The 17,643-nt window shown below is 38.8% G+C and overlaps 1 protein-coding gene across 3 annotated transcripts in view; it reads left to right on the top strand.

Annotated features, from left to right (window-relative positions):
- Positions 1-12,303: 12,303 nt before the first annotated feature.
- Positions 12,304-17,643, top strand: part of RALYL (RALY RNA binding protein like) — a 552,061-nt gene continuing 546,721 nt past the window's right edge. For 2 of the 3 annotated variants that reach the window (XM_067553541.1, XM_067553539.1), the window contains exons 1-2: positions 12,304-13,103; positions 14,015-14,102. The gene's annotated coding sequence lies outside the window, so the exon portion shown is untranslated. The remainder of the gene's footprint in view (positions 13,104-14,014; positions 14,103-17,643) is intronic. The other variant, XM_067553544.1, reaches the window with a different exon arrangement.

The following is a 17,643-nucleotide window of genomic DNA, read 5'->3' as shown; positions in this document are numbered from 1 at the left end:
TCTCACTGTACTATTGTAAATGTTCCTTCAGTGTCTGCTCTGGTGACTCCTCCTTCTTGATCTTCCTCTCCATCTGTGTCCCTTGAGGCTCTACCCTTCATCTTCTACTCTGACCTCCATTACTTGACTCATTCTGCCCTTCCAAATACATCTAGAACATGGCTGCAAAAATGTACCTTGCTTGTCCCTATACCATGTTGACCCCTCTAGTTCAAATCACTTTGCTAGCTGCTTCTTGCCTTCCACATCAAACTCAAACTCTGTTCCCCATGCCTGCCATTCTTTTCCTGAGATATGGTGGGTAAGGTAATATCTTTTACTGGACCAACTTGTATTGGTGAGAGACAAGATTGTTGGTCCAGTAAAGGTTATTACCTCATCCACCTTGTCACTCTAATATCCTGGAACCGACATGACTACAACCACACTGAACACATTCTTTTCCTTAGCAGCTCTGCCACACATCCACACCTTTTTCCTTCAAATCCCTTCTTGGAATTCATTAATTCCATAAGCCCATAAACCTTAGTCCTCCCTTTCAAAGAAACAGATGTTTTTTAAAAAGTGGAATGAACAAGGTGTGCCTATCATAATGGCTCATTCATTGTTTTTATGTTGACCCTGTCCACCTTCTGTCATTGGTATTTTTCTGTTGAAAATGTATGCTCATTTCAAAGCAGGGAACTTGTCATATTGCATAGTGATGAACCAGCAAACTTTTGGCTTTATAGAAATAATAATAATCCATATTTTTTAAAAAATACTCACAAAGCTGGATGTGGCTGTGGGGCTAAAGATGACCTCTGCAATGTCTAGAACCCTTTCCTGCAAATCCTTACTCAGGTGAGTAGTACTTATTCACAAGTGTATTCCCTTAGAAATTAATGGTACTATTTGCATAAAGACTATATGAGTATTTTTAAGATTGGATCCCCTTAGGTTGTTTTATTGCTAGGAATTTTTCATTCATACAGATCTGATCAATATAAATGTTGTTTTATGTATATGATCACTATATTTAAAGGTACAAAATAAAAGAAAGTGGAAATGTAAAAGTTCACTTTTTTAAATCCGCTTTTTGTTTGATGAAGTAAAAATAAAATGTATCTTGCAATATCTTACTTATAATAAAAGTATGTGATTTTTTTATTGTGGAAAATCTTTTCAGATCAGCTAATATCCATAGTCTGCTCCATATAGGCTGACAATTACAGTGTGTTGACAGGGGGTGGAAATGTTATTCTGTTGTGACAAATTAGCATCATATTTACAGTGTACAAATTTATCTGATGCCACAAATTATGTGAATGGTTATGTTCTAATTACAGTATTGGAAACCATCAACAATTTGGGTTTCTAGCTTTATGTTTAAAATATCATTAATACTCAATTTGGCAATGTTCAGACTGGTTCATTTTTTCTTTCTTTTTTTTTTTTTTTCTTTTTGTCATCCTCATTTAGAGAAATGATCACTGGAACCCACTGATTCCAGCTGGTTTTATATTATTCCTTCTGAGCTGCAACACAACTGACTACCACTATCGTTATAAACCAAAAAGTATATACTGCTTTTTGAACAGATGCATAAATAGATTGTAGAAACTAAAAGAACATATGACTAGAAATGCATTTTGCCACAACTTGCAATCATCTTTTGGAATATAGAGGGAGAAAATATGAGGCTAATGTCAACAGAAAAAAAATCCCTTGTATATCTCATAAATATCATTGCTACCAAAGCATATTTGTTAACATCCTTTACAATCAACCACTAAATTACTTTCTTACATAGTTGATGTCATCTGACTACTGTTTCCTTGATATTGATTTAATGTAGCACTCTGGGACTGCTATGCTGTTAGCATTGTCAATATCACCAAGAGTGACTCACTTCCTTTGGTGTATATTAGCTAAGAGCTAACATTAAATTGTGGAAATACATGTTAAAAAACTACTTAAGCATAATCTAAATGTGATGTGTTTGGAATTTTTTAAGTTTAATCTTACATTAATAGTGCAAAGTAGAACATAATAAATGAAAGTTTAGTTTTTTGTTATAGCGTTATGTACACAAAGCTCTCATTGAGACCTACCATTGTTCCCTGTCATAAACTCTAGTATTCAGAGCCATTCAAAATTCACCCCTTCCAAAGCCCCTGGCTGGTCATAGTCTTCCTTCCTGTGGACACCTTAAGGTGTGCAAGACCAGTTCCAATTCCAACATAACTTACAAGGTCCACAAGAGGAGACCCCGACTCCTCTGAATGAGGTCTGTAATTGGGAAAGATGCCTGAACTAAAGAATGTCTAAGGTCCACTGGAGGAAGGGCTCTTCTCCTGTGAAATGTGGACCAGTTGCCTCCTCTAGCAAGATCCTACCTTCTCCCTTCCTCTCCTATTCACACTTCATGGTGCATTTTTAATAGAACTAAACATTATTTAAGGATTTTCTATTCACTTAATGTTGCCATGTAATTTCCACTTTACTGCCTAAACCCAGGGGCCTGAGATAATTTACATCTCGCCGGAGTTATGAGTTTCACCCTGTCTCTTGCACTGCTAAGAGAATTCCTGAACACCCCATGGAAGACAGACATCTCATGCATGGAGTGTTTCCTTATTCTGACTGCATTTTCCATTACATTTTTTTCTGGGCCTTCCATATGAGAGATGTGCTATGGGAACTGATGGGCCTGGCATGCCAGGAATGTTGCTGGTCATTCATCTACAAATGGGGGCAGACTGCATAAAACTCCTTTTGAGATTTTCAAGATTGAATAACTAGTAAAGGCTTGGTCATCACTCCTGCAGAGATGATGCACGCTCTATCTTGGCAATGGAAGTGTATGTATCGTTGCGTACAAGGTGGAATGGCTTTGTTTCTCTCCTGCTCTTTCTTATTCATAGAGTGCAAGTTACTGCATTAACGAGGTTCTGACCCATTGCCGGGCCACATAAGTATTGGCTGCCTTGGACCTTCTCTATGATATAGAGCCTGTTCCTAGCTGGCAGCAACATTGTGAGCAGCAGTGTCAGGTGTCACCCCTTGTGAGGTGCTCACCATTGGCAGGTAGCACTCAGACTGTTTCCATTTTAGTGTGCAGTGTGGACACAGTGGCCATCTTTGCTCCATTCCTATTACTTGGTATGTTTGCTTTAACTGATCCTAGGCAAACCTTCTCATTCAGAATTTGAATGTGCGGGAATAGCTTTGCATGCAGTAAAGAGGAGATGGCGCTCCCAACTGGGATACTCTCTGTACTCTTTGTAACTAACGTGGTACAGCCTCAAGGACAGATAGACACCTGCTTCTGCCTCTAATGCAGATTCCAAAGAGATGGCATGCATTTCGAGACATGAGTGTTGTTCACTTTTATTAATCTGATTTGGTATTGGATGCCCATGTAAATTTATTGATTTAAAGCTAAACACAACTGGTTGGCTATTTTGTGCCTGCTCTCTTGTACTATCATGGTAGGGTGGATCTGTTGAACAATAGGTATGGATATGAGCGGGCAACTCATAAGGAACCATTGTGATCTAGTCTGACCTCCTGATTAGCCAAGGTCATAGAATTTCACCCAGGAATTCCCGCATCAGGCATAATAACTTGTGGTTGGAAGGCACTCCTATGTACCAAAAGGAGGGAAAGTTTGTAAAGATATGAAGGCTACCGGTGCTTAATTTGTACCAGAGCTTGCCAGGACTGAGCTCCATCATCTCTAGATTTGGCAGTTCATAGCTCTGGCACCTCTGGCTGCATCAGTTATGAATATAAAGAAATTGCTTGAGCCCTGGTAACTCTTTCATTACGAAATTAAACACCGAAGGCTACGTTTGAAATAGATTTGATGTTGAAATAACTAAATTGTAAATAATACTGAGTATGCATTTGGCTTAGGGCTAGTATGTATTTTTATGATTCGTGCTGACTATGCATTTGGTTTCCTTACGGTTAGATTGTGCCCTTAGGCACACCCTTGTATAAGGAGCAGTGTGTAAGCTACCCTAGCAGGATGCCTCTAAGGCACAGTTCCTCCAGCTTTTCTCTTTTTTCTGCTGGAGGGAGGGAAGTTTGCTGCATTAGTCAGCTACAAGCTGCAAGGAACTCCTGCTTGCTCACAAGGGGGAGCAGCAGCAGCAGCAGCAGTGCAGTGGCCTTGCTTTGCTGAAGATCTAAGCCCAAGATCTGGTTAGCCCTAGTGTAGCTGTACCAGGGAAAGGGAGAAATCTAGCTTTTACTGTTTTTCTACACAGCGGCGTAGACTAATGGTTTACATTATGGATACAATAGCTGGCCATTCTCATAACTGTGAGAAGTTCCAGAAGACTTAGCATTTGGGAGGAGTAGGGAGGGAACAAAAGAGAATGTGATATTCAGTACAGAGGGACAAGATGACTTAAAAGATGTTACTCAGCAAGTTCACATACATTCTAAAGTACTGGAGGCAGAGTCTGATCTCAACTACCCTAGCATAATTATGGAGTACATCCACTCATGTGAGTGGAAATACTTTGGGATTTATTCTGGGGAAGCTCCGGTCAGACCCAGGTATCTGTCTATTTTTTCAGTCTGCCAAATACAAATTATATTTTCCACTAATGAAAGATAAAATTGTATAATTATGTTAAATTATATAATAATGTCATTTTACTTTGAAAGACTTTCTATGTCTATATTTGGCCCAATGGTCTAGATTTGATGCTCTGCTTTGTTCTGTGTGTTCCCAATATTTCCAGGGCTTCAAATGAATTAAACAACATATAAAAAAATCCTGAAGCCGTACTGCCATAAGTTGTGATTATGTCAGATCTCATAAACTAAGCAAGACTGGCTCTTGTCAGCATTTAGAATGGAGAGCTAGAAGGAAAATATTCTGTGATTATATACAAGGTGTGTGTACATGTGTATGGATGATTGTACATCATACATACACAAACCTATGTTAAAAGAACATTAAGGTTGCAACTCAAACTCTCAAAATTTAGGAAATGCCAGAATTCAGTTTGCCTGTGCAACTTTAATTTAGCTTCCTTGTGCATCTGCATTATGAGACAATCTTTAATTACTGGATCTCATGCTATTTTTTTCTATAGGATCCCTGCCACATTCAGTGCACAGAATGTACAGTGCTCTGAGGATGAACGAAGGGTGTGTGGTGAAGGAGGCTGCTGCGTGTAGGACCCTTGTTTCATTTACTACAGAATTTGAAAGTTGTGTAGTCAATGAGGCAGGGGACTGCAGTAAATGAAAGGACGTCAGTTGAATGTTGCGCTGGAGAATTGGTTTCTGTCCCTACCTCTGCCACAGAGTTCTTATGTGATGTTAGGCAGTCACTTAAACAAAACTTTACACAGGTGGTCACTGATTGTGTGTTCCACTTTTTCTGGGTGTCCAACTTGATTCCCTGGGATCTGATTTGCAGAAGGGCTGATCACGTTTTCTTTCTCTCTCCCAATTTCAGAGTGCTTTCACTTAGATGTCTCCAGACTCCTTACAGATTCATAGATTCCAAGGCCAGAAGGGACTGTTGTGATCATCTAGCCTCAGCTCCTGTACAACACAGGCCATAGGACCTCCCTGAATTAATTCATGTTTGAAATAGAAAATATCTTTAAGGAGAAAAAATCTTCAGTTGATCTTTTATTCTTTCTGGTCTTCTGGACCCACTGATGTGCACTCTCTTGAGCTAGTCTCTGTCCTGTCAGATGCATTCTCAGGTTCTTTGCCTGACTAGCCCTTTGAATGCTCTAGTGTGTCTCTGTTGGGCCCTTTGAATGCTTTCTTGTGTCTCTCTTGGTGTCTTCACATTTTTACAAATCCAGTCATCAAGCCATCAGATACCTCTTGCTTGACACATTGCAGCTTTTAAAATTTAAAAAAAAAAAGCATCTTTTGAACTCTCTTTACGTGGAGAGGTTGTCACGCAGGAAATTACTGCATAATAACAGATGGTGCAGACCAGTGGATTTTGTCACATGCAGCTATAACTCACACTGTGCAGAGATGTATTTATTGCAAAACTCACAAAAAGTGCCATCTTTATTTATTACCTTTATTTGTTAATTAACTCTTCCATAGAGAGAACAATTTAAAATAGCAAAAAAAAAAAAAAAACCTTTGGAAGAGAATTGCAACACTTGCGACAATATTAATAAACTACAGGGGTATGTGCTTTTTTGTCAGGGTTTAAAAAGAGTTGACTCATTTTTTTTAAATACAGATGTCAGTTTTGGTTTGTTTGTTATAAGATGATATACAGTAGAATAATAATATGTACAATATACAATTATAATAAAGCATGTTGTACACTATGTTCTTTGATTGTAATGTGATTGACTTAAAGGTCAAAATATTCAAGCAGTAAAAAGATTGAAAGCAAAAAGCAGTCCGGACATAACACTTTCCTTCCCGCACTCCTTTCCCCCCACCAGAAACAACATAAATTAAAAGTGAAAAGGGGTATTGAAGATTTTATTAAAATGTTTTTATTCAGTGTACTCATATTGTAGGTGTAGCATTCCTGTATTTCATTTGCCCTACTTTACAGTAGAGCTACCTTTAAATTTTATTCCTTCTGTCATTTATCATTGGATTATTATTTTTTTTAATCTATATTGTACTCTTCTTGGAAGTTGCAGTTGAAAGGGAAGTGATAGAAGTGAGTTAGTCTCACTGTATATAAAAATATAGTGTCTTGAAAAAGCATTGGAAAGGAAGTAGGAGGGGAAAGTGCTAAAAATTCTATGAACATAAAGAGAACTGGAAAAGGGATTAAAACAGAATGAAGATCTTAGAAAAGAAGAATAATGTGAAAAAGATAATGATAACAGGGAAGAAGGAAAAATCCAAGGAGATGACTAACATTTTTAGTTTTTTAGGCTAGAGTAATGTCTCAGGAAGCATCGTTATCTTCCAGTCAGAATGAATTTTATTTAAAATGTAAAATAAATCAGTTTGGCAGTTTCTAAATTACAGCAATGAAATGAAAACAAACCAAAACACAAAAACAAGATAGAAATGTTTTCTAATGATCTTACGCTTACATAACTCAGAAATGTATTCATGCTCCCAAAGTTATATGTTGCAGATTTCTGAGAAGCTTTGTTATTCCTTGTCCTCAAATGTTGGCTCACGCGTGCAATTGTAAGAGTTTTACTCAGGTAATTCCTTTTTAATTTTTTTATTTATTGCCATTTTAGTCAATTCCCAATCCCCAATCTTTACTGAAGCTGTCAAAGTCATATTGGCTGATCTTGCAGCCGAATAGCTATGTTGACTGGCTATAGTCATTGCATATGTCAAGTTACCAACTAAGACAGGATCAGGCCTAAAATCTTGTCTGAAAAGGGAGACATTTTTTTATTTTGAAAGCTCTGCCTGTACACCAGGGGTGCTAGACAGTGTCTTCCCATCTAGGGCTCAGTCCTGCAAGATGCTGAGTCAAGATGATTGAAATGTGAAATGCCTAATTGATAGTGCTGGCTGCACGCTCAGCACCTGTGCAGAGAAGCTTCTGCATGTTGAAAAAGATTGTGCACAGTGCCGAGCAATGTGAGCAAACCTCTAGGCACTCACTCATAGTAGCATCAGTAGGAAGGGGGGAGAGTTGTTATGGCAGGGTGGATATATAGTAGCCCATAGGCAGAGCACAGAGGCTTAAACGCAATCCATTGCATACAGATTACGGGCAGGGTGGCAATCTTTAATTTCACTTATTTCTGTACTCAAACAGGGGACTTGATTCTGCAGGGGTACATATAAAGGCTGTGAGAGATTGCACTGAGTCAATAGTAGGACCACTGCGTGCAGTATTGTTGAGTTGGTTTACAAGAACATTTGTCACAAAGCACTAGGCAGCTGGTGGTGAGAAATAATGTTTCATGGGAACCTGTGGTAGTATGTCTGTCAGTGGCCAAAGCATAGGTGTGTAAGTGCTTATGCAAGTCCCTACTTTTAGTTACTTTTAAGTGCACCTTTTAATCATACTTCAGTGAGGCTCTATGACTGGTTCAGAGTCAATGAAAATCCTAAAAATGGCCACTAGACACAAAATTTGCATCCAGTGGATTGCATTTAAGCACCTGTGCCCTGACCACGACTTCAGTAATGCTCTCTATTCCTTCTCTTTCCACTTTATATTCCCTGCAGATGTAGACACTTGCTCACATTGTTGAGCACTGTACACATTTCTCCATACCAAATTGTAACACCTTTGTGCACGCCCTGAGCTATCTCACTCTGCTCTGTACGCTTTTCAGTAGCACTCAGTATCCTGTTGGCCCAAGAGCAGTGGCTTATATGAGTGTGCTTAAGAACTGCTCTTAGGAGAAACTGATAGAAGGGGAAACCCAGAGGTCCAGTCACTGACATAGAAAGGTTTCCCAAGGTTCCAAGAAAACAGGATCTCTACCGCCCTGTTGCTCAGTACCTCATGATGGTCATACTGTTCTTGTCAGGCCACCTGTAGAATTCAATCCCTATAGTTTACTTCGCCATATTGGATTATGAGCAGAAAAGCACCATCCTTTTGGTGGATCAGTGCCACTCACTCCTAACTCTCCTCTAAACTTCTGCAGGGTCAAGCCTTTAGAGACTTGAAAGTTCATTTTCTCAATGTTAACAACCTTGACCACACTGAGAAACGTCTTGCTACAATTTTTGACCTTGCTCTCCCAAAAGAGAGCACAATACCGTTCCTAGGCCATTAAATCATGCCTTAATAATATAAAGCTTTTTAAAGTGCTCAAGTACAGATCCTACATTATGTATCATATCTATGATTTTTTGGAACGGGTAGAGTGTATCAAATGAATACACCATTTCAAAATGAGGATAGGCACAAAATACATGTTTACCTGATATCTAAGGTTTTGTAATCCATCTGATAAATAATGTGTACTACAATACATTCCAAAAATTATGTACTCTATTTAACCAAATTCCTAAATATGTGTTTGTGATCCATATTTATCAGTGAGAATTGTAACGGTTTATTGGACAATGAATACATACTCTTGCATGAAATAATTTATTTTATTCTTACTTGTACAGAAAGAAATATATATTCAAATTTCTGTTTAATAAACAATGGTGGAAACAGAGGGGAGGAAGGGGAGATTCTAATGTAGGTCTTGATCCTGCAAACAGGAAGTCAATGGGACTAGACACACATTCTTGAATAAATATGCAGGATTGGGGCTTTAGTCCATAATTTGTTCAGTCATTATCCTTCATGCAGTGCCTAATACTAATGAGAATTTAGTATGGAATCAAGAAAAAATATCTCATACACGCAGATTTTCTAGGCTTTTGATAGTTTGTACCACAACCATGGTTGATTTGTTAGTTACAATATAAATCATTTTTTGTTTCCTGGAGGTTTTCTATATCCGTAAGGATCCCTTAATATTTTTTCATTTTATACCTACCTATGAATTCTGAGATGCACAGGCCTGCTGCTGAGAGCCAAATTCAGTGATAAAGAGTTGCTGGATGCAATGTGAAAAACCAGAACAAATCCAAAGCACAATATAAAAATAAAGCAGCAAAAAAAAAAAAGTAAGAGTTATTTTATTTTACATTTTTGGACTCCAGCCTTTAATCTTTCTTCTCATTTCTTATGGAGAGCTGGGATATTAAAACAAGTTGAGAGCAGAGAAGATATACAAAGGGAAAGTTTATTTGTATTTGCCAAAAAGTTTGGGAGAGAGGTACAGGGATGGAAGGAAAGAAATCTGAGTGATTTACACATGAATAGGAGCTATTGTACTGGAAGAAGGAGGAGAGGAAGGTGGGATGATGTCATCAATCTTTTATTCAGCAGGTCAGCATGTTACTCAACAGGGTGAAGGGTCATCATTTTGAGTAATATGCTAACAGTAGGCTTCTGCATCCTGCTTCTCTAAGAGACTTCATGTATAGTATGACTAAATAGAATGTTTTCTAAAGTTCCTGATGAAATATCAGCTGCTCAAATTAAATCTACACAGAATTGTAGAAAGGGCAGAACTACTTGTGTGCTAATGGAAAAACTGGGCAGTTGCCCTCTCAATAAATAGATCTAGCACAATAACAAAGAAAGGTTGTGAGAGGAGATGTGTTTTTCAATGCTTTATTCTGTTTAACAGAAAAAAATAGTTGACAAATACGACAGCTCTGTCTTAAACTGATTAGAGCTGGGAAATAGCAAAGGAAGGTGGGAGGAGGGGCAGGTGAATGAAGGGTTGCAAAAGGAGAGAAGAAGAAAAGAGGGGGAAAGGTTCAATCATATCAAATAAGAATAGTAAGTGCATGCTGAGTAAAGAATACAGGAAAAGGAGGTAGAAGAATTGTCTGGATAGCGCAGTCCACTTATGCTCCTTGTTAATGGAGGTATTTATAGTCTTAAATTAATCAATTTCACACAAATGTCTCATTATTTCTCCTCTTTTATGTGAAGCAATAAGGCATCACATACATTAGGTAAATATTCAGTGATATCGTTAGTTTTAAATATTTTTCCATTGTTTATGAAATTACAAATATTTTCTGACACAGTAAATTTGACCCAGAATGTTGAAGACATAGAATTTGCTAATGAGATGGTTTAACTGGATAGCAATGTGGTCTTGACAATCCTGTTCAGAGAAGGTCATACTTCTAATTGTAGTCCCAGCAAAAGCTACCCCTAGTTTCATCAGACGTCTATGCAACTGCAATGTTTGTTAGTGTGTGTGTGTGTGTGGGGGGGGGGGGGGGGAGGGGTGGCGGGAACATTAAAGCTGAGCTGGATTATTAAAAAATGCAATTTGTCTGTGAAAACGGTTAATACAATCTTAGGGATGCATCAGGCAAGGTATTGCCAGGAGAGATAAGGAAGTGTTATTACCATTGTACAAGGCACTGGTGAGACCTCATCTACCTACAGTGTGCAATTCTGGTCTTCCTTGTTTAAGAAGGATGAATTCAAACTGGAACAAATTCAGACAAGGGCTACTAGGATGATCAAAGAAATAGAGAACCTACCTTAGGACAGCAGACTTAAAGTGTTTGGCTTGTTTAGACTGAAGACAAAATGAAGGCTGAGGGTAAATATGATTGCTCTCTATAAATACATCAGAGAGATAAACACTCTGGAGGGAGACAAGTTATTTAAGATAAAGGCCAATGTTTAGGCTTGAAATTAGATGTCAGTTTCTAACCATCAGAAGAGTCAAGTTTTGGAGAGCCTTCCAAGAGGAGTAGTGGGGGGCAAAAAACCTGACTTGTTCCAAGACTGAGCTTAATAAATTTATGGAGGGGATGATATGATGAAGTTGCCTATAATGGCATATGGCCCATTCATAACTACTATTAGTAAGTATCTCCGAAGGCCAGAGATGGCACACTAGACGGGGAAGGCTCTGAGTTACTATAGATAATTCTTTCCGAGGCATCTGGCTGGTGGGTGTTGCTGAAATGCACAGGATCTAATTGATCACCATATTTGGGGTCGGGAAAGAATTTTCAGCCAGGTCAGACTGACAGAGACCCTGGAGAGTTTTTTCCTTCCTCAGCAGTGTGCAGCATGGGTCACTTGCTGATTTCAACTAAAATAAATGGTGGATTCCCTATAATTTGAAGTCTTTAAATCAAAATGTATGGACTTCAGTAACTCTGTCACTGGTTATGACTCTGTCACAGATTATTACAGAAGTGGGTGGGTAATGTTCTGTGGTCTGTGATGTCCAGGAGGTAAGTCTGGATGATCACGGTGGTCCATTCTCACCTTAAAGTCTATGAGTCTAAAAGCAAAACAAAACCTACACACTCTCATGCAGTAATAAAGGTGAGAGATGCCTGGGATATTTCTTGCCTAGTTTATAATGGTGCTGTCCAGTCCAGAACATCACCGTGGGTTGCTCTTGACTGATTTGGGGCTAGATCCAGTACCCCTTCGCTCAGACAAAACCTCTGGCCAGTGAGAGGTGCAGGATGGGGTCCTTGATGATTGCAAATGCCCTCTCTGGATAATACAGGCTAATGTTAAACATGATCAAGGAAGGCTGATGGGGAACTACAGGCTCACCTACCAGCCGGCTGAAAGAGTTAACCTGCCGAGGAACCAGCCTCCTGCGTGATGATGCATTGCTGCCTCTCTGGCTAGAACAGACCGTCTTCTAGCCTGCAAAGCGCTCTCCCAGGAGCAGCCCCTTCAGGAGTCACTTGTTTCACGTAAGCCTCTGCCAACAACTTTAGTACAAACAGCCGCCCCACCAACACCGGGGCAAACACCGAGCAGAGGCCGGGAAAGCAAAAGGAAGTAGAAAAAACAATGCACTTGCCTCTTGGCGCTTTCTAGTTTCTCTCCCACTGAAAACGTGAGCACGTGCTGCCCAGCGCGCCCTGGACAAGCATGGCTTTGGATGTGCAAGCGGGGTGAAGCAGATCCAGCCCCAGCAGAAAGTATAGCCACAAAACCCTTAGCTCCTCTGCCCCCGCCCGGCCAGCGGCGGGAGGCGTTGGAGACGCGCTGGTTGCACTGACACTTGCCACCTAGTCTAGCCAGCCCCAGAGGCCACCCAGGAAGGTGTATTCTTAGGGAGAAGAGGGGACCCTTAATTTGGTAGCCCGGAGTGGCAAGGGGGGAGGGGAAGCAGCAGCAATAACTTTGAGGTAAGGAGGCAGCAAGTTGTGGCACCGAGGCGCACGCACGCACGCAGCAGCTGCTCCCGGTCACACGCTGCCTCCGCCTTTAGCTCCCCGCCGCCTCTCGCCCGCGCCCCTGACTGTCTTTGGCGTGTGTGCGCGGCGCGTGGCGCTCGGGCGAGAGGCACCTGCTCTGGGCTCGCGCCGCCGCGCTGAGGCTCCAGCTCCCGCCGCCGCGCTTGCTGCGGGCTCCCTCCTCCAGCCGCCGGCTCGCTGCCGCCGCCGTGTGTGTTGGGCTGCTCCCTCGGGGCTAACCCCTTCCCCCTGCCTGCGAGTCAGCCTGGCTACGAATCACGTGTCCGCTGCCTGAGGCAGAGACTAGAGAGGAGGAAAAAAAAAAAAAAAAAAAAGAAAAGCGCCTCATTCCTTCTTCCACCGCCATACTGTATTTTATAGTAACTCTCATTTTTATTCCTCTCTTTTACTCCCGCTCGGTGAGTACCTTTCCGCTGCTATTCTTGTCCTCCTTTTGCGTCCTGTTTTTTTCTTCCTTTTTTTGTTTTTCTTCTTCCTTTTTTCTCTTCCTCTTTGATTATTGTTTCAATGGATTTGATCCTTTTTCTGATGACAAGTTTTTTTTTGTTTTTTGTTTTTTGTTTTTTTTTTTCTTAGCATGCGATGGTTACTAAACTGGGAGCAAAAGGTGCTGCCGGGGGCTGGGAGTCACTGGGAATTGAGCAAGGCAATGCAATTAAGACTTACCAGGCCAGCAGCAACATAGATAAATTTCCTATCTCTAGATCTAGATATGCAACTGGTTTTGTTATGGCACGAGAAAAGAAAAGCGATGTGAAATATGCGGTTTTTTTTTTAAAAGATGAGGAAAAAAAGGCATGTTTCTAACTCTTTTTGCAGACGATTTTTCCAGATGTTGTTCTGATGTTTTTTAATTTTGATTTTTTAAATATATATATAGAGAGAGATGTGAATTGCAAATGCATTTTACAGCAGTGTTTACAAAGAGTTTGCGATCTTGCAATACTGGTGCAGGCCACTGAGCAAGATGTTAATTTTATTATTTTTGGTGGTTGTTTCCTTTTTTTTGACACTCGGTGCAATCCGTTTTTTTTCTTCTTCTTTGATGCCCGTTTATAACGTGAAACTTTTCTTGCAGCTTGTTAGAGTTGATCATTTTTAAATACTTTTTTCTCCTTAAAAAAAAAAAAAAAAAAAAAAAAAGCAAAACAAATACACACAAAAAGCCAAATCAATGATCGTTAATTTTGCACATTTGACTTTTTTATTTTTTTACCGAGATAATTTGATGATGATGATGATTATCATAATGATGATGATGATAGATATGCACATATATACAAATAAATACATTTTCAAATGATGGCAGTGGAAGGTTTTCCTGGAGAATGAAGTGCGGTTTTGGTTTCCTTGTCAACGGAAGATGAAGTGAACAACTGAACATCTCCCCAGTGCAGGTACTTCATCTCCTTGTAGGCGTTTCCACTCTTTGTAAATTACGTTACGAGAATAATAACAATAATAATTAATAATTATTATTAATCATGAAAATCCCTAGCTAAATATGTGTTCTCAGTGAAATGAAGACGCAACTAAATTCCTCTGCCTCTTGATCGCTCGGATGTGTCCAAAACAGTGTACTAATTGAGCCCAGGTCGGTTAAGCTGCGTGTGATAGTTTATGTACTATCCTAGACATAAGGGTAGCCAGCTGACAAACCTGAGATGGAACCTTGAGATGCAAGTTATGAGCAAGGACGCTGCTGGGGCTTAAAGATAACGGGACTGGATTGTGAATGAGAAAGAAGGTGTTTGGTTGATGTGTGTATGTGTTTTAAAACTGCCCATTAGAAAATCTTAGATAGCTGTGAGAGAAACAGCAGCAGCAATCCCTCAGAGGGACTGGCTCATCGCCATATGAGCCTGACACATATTCCAAATCCATAGGGATAACAACCCCCCTTATTTCCAACTTCTGCTCCTGTTAACAAGGAACAATCGGGGCAGCAAGCAAGTCGTTTCTGCGAGGTTTAGCTCATTGAGCTGGCGATTAATTATGAGCAGATAGTTATTTGAGGTGTTTCCTTTTGTTTTGGTGATTATTAATGCTACTGTCTGCCCTCGAATAGGGAACAGTTACTTTCCGTGACGGTCACTGAGAGTTCAAGATTGGGGAAGAAACTGTTACTAAGCTTTAATAGTACTTAGCTGCTTAACAGCGCCTAAACGGTTCCTGGTTTAGACACAGGATGTTGGTGCACTGAAATATCATTTTGAAAGATTTTTCTAACTGACAGTTTTTGCAGAAGGAGATAGAGCTGAGTATTTTATCAAAGTTGAATACTTGGATCTGCAGTGTTCCGTAGGGTTTGCTTTACTGTGATGGTGTTTAATGTATAGTCTACGAACACATTTCAGGGATTTATAACTCGGTCATAAAAATTTGCTCTGCATTTAAAAATTGAAAACAAAGTGTCTTCTAGGGAATACTTTTTTTTCTTTCCTGATGTAAAGAGAAACATTTTGTCTATTTTTTTTATTTATAGAACTACAAATATATTTGGAAGTTGCAGGCTTGAGACATGTATTTACGTTCTTGCAGCTCATAATACTTTGCTCTTTTAAACTGAAAAATTTTAATCCAAAATCTGTTATGTACACTCATTCTGTTGGATATGTTAAGAAATAAAACCCAATAAACTTTAGTTACCTTGTGTAGAAAAGTAGCCATTATACATGCCTGGAGGGTTTATATAACAAGGTGATAAAAAAAATTAACACATAGAGTTAATTTGCAATTGGGTCAATAATCCATCTTTCAAAAAGTCACTATCTACATGACAGATTTTCTATTTACATGACACTATTTGCATGACAGATTATAATACCTTCTCTGAAGTAGTTACAATCCACTAGGTCAATAATCCACATTTTAAGAAGTCTGAGACCTCTGCTTTTATTTAAGTATGGTGGGATTAGATTTTTATCAGTAAATGTTGGTAAGTGTCTATTTCACCATACATACACAAACTAGTGAAAAAATATTTCCATTGATAATAATCTGCATTTACAGACAGATAAGAAAAATACTGCTTGAGAACTTTTTAGTTTGATTTAAGGACATTTACTTTGTATATTTTGAGATGTGATGTTGACAATTTGTGTTTTAATAGTTATAAGCTTTAACTTTTTGAATCTCATCATCTACTGTCATTAAATAATTACTGTCTGATCTCCACCATTGTTTGACCCTCTCATAACTTCCTGCAACTGTAAACATTAAAATGAATAAAAATCTAAAAAAATCTTTAAAATAAACATTGATATTATCTATTGGATTTACATTAAAAATTGATTTCTGCTAAATCTACTTATATTTTCATAAATCAGATGGAAAGAAATCTGTTAGTACAAAATAGTGATCAGAATCCTATACACTACTTTCCCCCCTAATTTTAAATTACAGTTTTTCAGTTTTTCTTAAAGTTGAGGAGAATGGACAATAAACCCAGAATCCTTAGTATTGGTAAGGTATTTAAACAAACAAAACAGGCAAGTAATTTCCAAACTGACATTCCTTTGGCTCATAACTTGTCTGTTTTTATGGGCAGATATGATATATCAGTAATTTGTACAGATAGTTGCTGACTATGAGTAAAATCAAGCTCACTTCATCTTTCCTTGAAGTCCATGATAAAAAGTTGTAGAAGTGCACTATTATGGGCACCCAAGTGGAGTGTACAAAATACCCTTTGCATGGGCACAAGTCAGGAATAGATATGCACACACCTTTCATGTGCACTAGTTGAGGTTTTATTGAGTATTTTGCATGTACGACTTGGGTATGAACAAAATAACATATGCACTTTTAATAACATGGGCCAAAGAAGGCTACTTTTATAAGAAGGGCAGTATTTGGCTCTGTATATGCTGCAACATCTATGCACACTAGGACTTAATTGAAAATGCTGTATAAGGCACAACTTGAAATTTCCATGCTTCTGCTGGTTTATGTCATAATTTAATTTTATTGAAAACAGGACTTTGTGTTTTAATTTGCATTCATGTTTGGAAAGTCACCAATATAAATAATGTATCAAGACTAGTAATTGTTCTGTTATTTTCAAGATATAAACTTTTATAAATAAACTAGAAAAGATTAAAATGGACATCTGCTGAACTGTAGTATTACCTTTAACATAATATTTGCAGCATTTCCTATGTTTAGAATGGGAAATACAGCTACTAGCATAGTAAATATAACTTCTGCAAGTGGTATATGTCCAGACTTGAATGGTACCTACTTTATATTTTAAATTTCTCTTCTGATATTTAAAGGGAAGCAAGAGAGTTAATCTCCTTTACAGAGATTTGTAAACAGAAAACACTGGAAAGCAATTGTTGTTGTTTTGCATTCTCCCCCAAAATAATACGTTCTCAATACCTACTGAATAGAAGTCTCATTACTGAACAGCCTGACTATATAGGATTCTGGGTGCCCTCAACTCAGGATGAGCACTTAGTCATAAATAAGCAATACAGAGGATATTAGCCATCCCAGTGCCCTGAACGGATGATAGAAGGAAATCCACTCATTGTTTCCAGATATCTCAACATTGGGGAAGTTTTTTCCCCACAACTGTCCAATTTCTAGTATCTAAGGGTTTTCCATTCACCCTTTCTTTCTTTTCATACCACTTATGGCCACTTGGATATTGTATTGGCCAGTAGACATTATCATAATAGCCTCCTTCTGATGATCATGAAAATGAAAGTTTGCTACTTACTTTTTAAAACCATTTTTCTAATTACAGTTTCTTCGCAAGGTGCTTATTTTCTAGACTCCATTTTTCTAAATCATTATCCTAAAAGCAGTACTTCCTATCAGCCATTAACAGGCTAGAGTTCTGCCTTACAGCAATTTTTCTCCCATTTAGCTCAGTCCAACAGTTGAAAAGTTCACCAGATAAACAACATAACACTATGTATAAACTGTACA

This window comes from Emydura macquarii, unplaced genomic scaffold, assembly GCF_026122565.2.
Source record: "Emydura macquarii macquarii isolate MOO-44397 ecotype Brisbane River unplaced genomic scaffold, CSIRO-AGI_Emac_v2 contig_1477, whole genome shotgun sequence".
NCBI lineage: Eukaryota > Metazoa > Chordata > Testudines > Chelidae > Emydura > Emydura macquarii.
Note: the sequence above shows the minus strand (reverse complement) of the source record. Positions and strands in the feature narration are given on the sequence as shown.